The sequence below is a fragment of the Panthera pardus genome, unplaced genomic scaffold, assembly GCF_024362965.1.
Source record: "Panthera pardus isolate Hobbes unplaced genomic scaffold, ASM2436296v1 HiC_scaffold_11, whole genome shotgun sequence".
In the NCBI taxonomy this organism is placed as follows: Eukaryota; Metazoa; Chordata; class Mammalia; order Carnivora; family Felidae; genus Panthera; species Panthera pardus.
Window position 1 is genome coordinate 106,317,465 of NW_026526666.1, and position 4,541 is coordinate 106,322,005.

Below are 4,541 nucleotides of genomic sequence, written 5' to 3' on the forward strand. Positions count from 1 at the left end.
TGGAGGAGGGAGCAAGGGGGTAGCCCCGCCCAGCCTGTGCCCAAGTACAGAACACAGGATGAGCACCCCCACCACCACCCCGTGCCCGTGCGGGCCAGGCCAGTCTTCAGAGTTCAGAGTGGGGTCAAGGAAGAGGACGGCTCTGTGTCCGCACCTGGGGCCCTGCGTGGAACTGAGAGAACCCTGGCCCCCTGCCCTGGGGAGTCTGAGGGGTCCCATCCAACCTCTTGTCCCTTCTCTGTGACGGCTGACACCTGGACCTGGCGAGCGGGCCAGAGCAGCTCCTCAAGTTTTCCGGCACCTTCCACCCACAGAGGCTGTAGAGACGGGGTGTGGGGCCCATGCTGATTCTCCCCAGGCCACCTGCCTGACCACAACAAAGCCTGTCCACCTGCCTAGCCAAGGTTCACCTCGTTCTCCAGAGTTGTCCTCAGGAACAGCCAGCATTTCTCAGAGGGCCTGACGGTGACACAGGCCCAGCACTGGGGGGACAGGTGAGAAGCCTGTCCTCTGCATGGGAAGGCGGCTTCACAGGAGCCCGGACCCTCCGGGTGGCTGTGTCCAGGCTCAGAGGGTGGAGCCCATGGTCAGCCTCTTGCCCTGTGCCCCCGTCACCACCTGCCCCACTCCGGATCCACACCTCACCTTTCCAGGTCTGTCCCACAGACCCTGTAAAATCAGTGTGCTTTAGGGACGCAATTCTACCTCTTTCTGAGCTAGGCGAAACTGTCTCAACTGTGCTTTCAGGGCTGAGTTAAATTTCAGCTCTGCTCTCAGCTGCCAGGCTACAGGGGAAGGCGGTGGGGGCTGGGGGCCCGGTGTCCCTCCCTTGTAGCCAGCCCGCTGTGCACAGACCGGCCTCCCACTGTGTGGCCTCTGGAGCCAGAGCCCGGTGTCCCTAGTGTCCTTGGCCGAGGAGCACCCGAGGCCCTGGAGACCCCACGGGCCCAGAGCTGGCCTGGCGGCAAGCCAGGGGAACAGGCCACCCCAGCTGTCTGCTGCCCACTACTCATCAGCCCTGACACTGTCACCTAGGAGGTGAAGAAGTGCACGGACACAGAGATACATGGACGGAGCCGGGGCAGGCCGGTGGGCAGCAGAGTGCCCCCTCCTAAGTTCCAGGACACAATCCCACACTCTTCCTGAACTCAGAACCTGTAAATCCACAAGGAGAGACCAGCACCTGGCCTTGGCCTCTGAGTGCAGCTCAGCGTGAGGTCGAGATCCCCGACCCCCCTGCGCCCACCCTGCGCCCATCCTGCGCCCCGGGCAGGTCCTACGGGCAGATACGAAAAGTGGAAATAAACCTTCCCTGTTTCAGAGCGACTAAATGGTGCTTTCTCGGCCCCTTGTTGGCAGGGAGTGAAGCCAGCGTTGTGTTCCCAGATGTGGGGTCTGGTTAATCATCACCACTCTGAGCAGGCTCAGCTTGGGAAAATCAAGGAATGAATCGGGAGGCCCAGGGCAGCACCCTCCAGGCTCCTCTTTGCAGAGCGAGTGCCCCACCTGCCCAGCCCTTGGCGGGTCCCACCTGTACAGGCACGGGTGGGGTGGGCGGGGAACGCGATCCCAGCGTGAAAAACTAACTTGCCGGTTAACCTGCCTGACGGGCCTTAATCAACGTTGAGGGCCGCACGGAGAACAAAGCGCTGAAACCCAACCCCGTGTACCGCGCTGGCCAGCGGGGCCCAGAGGCCGCGGGGTGGGGGCGGGGTGGGGGCGGCCGAGCGGGCCTGTCCACACGCAGGGCGTCTCTCCAGTGGCCTCCCGGCCGCCGTTCCCCGCCATGTCCCCGCGCCCACGCTGGCCCGAACCCGAGAACAAACCGGATGCCCCGGGAGCGGGGGTGACTTCTGGGCGGTTTACCTCCTCTCAGATTCACCAAAGACATTCTTACCGACCCGTCTTGCGGACGAGGTATTTGCAAATTACCAAAATGTCGGAAAATTCACGGTAGACCGTGTCCCTGTTTTACATTTGCTTTGCACTTTCATAAACCTGCACTTATTCTGGCTAATTCGGCATGCTGCCAGCTGCTCTGACTCGTAAGCATCTCATCTGGGTTACTAGAAAAAAGCAAAACAAAACCGCCCTATTTTTCCAGATGCTCGGCCTAAGAAGGCCTAACATGCCCCCACTGGATTAATTAGAACGTCGTTTGCCTCTGCCCTACGAGTTTTGTTCATCCAGAACAATGGAACCTATACGATGCCTCAGAGAAAGTTAGCTTTATGTCACATCAATGTTATCACCTCCTAAACTTGAAGACCGTCTAAAAAAGCCAGCAATCTGGACTATAAAAGCTGCTCTCGGGGAGCCACGCGGCAAGTCCAGAGCTGGGTGTGCGCGGCCGAGGTAGCGAGGGCCGTACTTTGCCAGAACGGAGTGTTGGCGTGCCGTGATCGTTGCTACTTTGCATTTAGGGAAGAACCTTTGGAAACACTTTCCTGCCCTGAGTAATGGTGTCAGGCAGGGGGCCGGCCTACACCTTCTCCAAGGTGCTTCCGGCTTTGTTGGCGCCTCAGACACAGGCGGGTGAGAAAGAGTCTGAATCCAGGCCAGGCTGGCCCTGGCCCCGAGCTCCGGCCATCACCAGTGTGGCCTCTGGTAAAGCCAAGCCCTTCCCTTCAAGAGCAAATCCAGAAGCCCATGACCGGGGCTGTGGGTGCCCTTGAGCCCAGGCCCCCAAGTGTTCCTTCCCCACGCCCAGCTCTGGAGGAATAAGGTACCTCAAGAACTGTCACATCAGTGGCCGATTTGCAAGCTTTCCAGAAGGTCCTGTCGCCAGGCGGAAGGCGGGAACGCTTACTGTTGGTGACCCTGAGCTGCGTGCGCCCCTCCCCCCCCCCGCCCCCGTGGGCTAGAAGACACCCACTGCCCGCTGCTCATGCCTGCCGGACCCTGAGTGGCCCTGGCCAGCCCAAGACGGCTCTGAATCCAACACCCAGCGTGCTCGGCCCGAGGGGCCCACCTCCCCGGAGAGGAAGGACTACCCTTCCCCGGGCCTGAGCCCATCAGCCACCGTCGCTCAGAGTGTCCTCTCCGGGTCAGCCACTCGAGGGCCTCTCCCCACGGGCGGGCGGCCTCCTCAGACTCCTCCGCCTCCACCTCCTGCGTTACCTGCCCCGACAGGTTCTGCGCCTGGAGGAGGAGGGTGGGAGGCCGCTCCCGACCCCAGCCTGGCGGCTAGACCGGCATGTCCGGCACTGTCCCTGCGCCCAGGGCCCCCCGCCTCCCCAGGCCTCAGGACAGACATCAGAGAAGCTTTGGCATAGTCACCCCAAATACCTCTGAGCCTGTGGTGAGCGGCCCGGGTGCCCAGCCTGACCCCAACCGGGATCCAACCTTGGAGCAGCTTAGGAGGCCAGTGAACACTGCCCGCCTCCTGGAAAAAACCAGCTTCCTGCCTCCCTCAGCTGAGGCTCCTCACAAAGGAAAGACTTAAGTTCACACGTGTGCAGGTGGACAGATGGCCTGGTCTTTCGGGAAAGTTTTGAGAGCGACGGGGAACAATGGAGGCTGTGGCCGGGTCCTTCTGCAGCTGTGAAGGGCAGGGCAGGGAAGAGACGGTGGCCCCGGGCTCGCCTTACATGTAGGGCCTCACCCCGCCCCATGCAGGTGCCTGCTCCCTGCCGACCAATCTCTGCTCCTGGCCGCCAACAGGTGTGTCCCCCGGGCTCCCATAGGCCAGGAGGGAGGCAGCGACGTGACGCGGCAGCTGGGCGGGCAGCAGGCCCCCGCACACATTCCTGCCCCCCCCCCCTCACCCAGCTCACCCGCCTGCCCGCCCGCCGGGGCCCAGCTTGAACAAAAACCAGGGAGGAGAGCTTCTGCAGGGGCTGCAGTGAAGTGTGCAGGCAGCTGGGAGGCCCAGGGCAGCAGCTACTGTCCTGGCCCCTGGGCACCGCCTTGCCGACGAGTCGAGTCCGGGGAGGCGAGTGAGGTCACACGCCACACCCTCTGCTCTGCCCCAGGGGTGGCCCTGGCAACGGCCGCATCTCCCATTAACAGAGGGCCGAGCCTGGACCTGCCCCTCTCAGCTCTGGGCCCCCGGCCCCAAGCCGTGGCAGCAACGGCGGGGTCTCCTCTGCCTGAATCTCTCACGATCCCTCCCTTGGGTGCCCCCAGCAATAACCCTAGGGCAGGAGGCCACGGCACGGGGTGGGCGTGGGTCACATAGACTCACATGCTGGTGTCGAGAAGAGGAGCCCTTCTGGAGGGTGGGGGGCTGGTCTGGGGGCTGAGGTCGTGGAAACCCCTGTAAGCCCCAATTTTGGGACCCCCGAGGCTAAGGGATGCAGGACTGCACATCAGGGTTTGCAAGGGTCTGGGGCCACGGCCGCAGGGTGGGGAGGAGCAGGGCCCCGGCCCCGTCTGGGGAGGCGGGTGGAGGGCACCCCCCGCGGAAGGTCCCGCAAGGACACGCAGCCCCACACGTGATTAGCCCCACCAGTGGGGATCCCAAAGGACCCAGCTGTTTTCCAGAGCGAACTCTGGCAACTCCCCTGCAAGCCCCGATCACAAAGGGCCTGTCCCCGGGC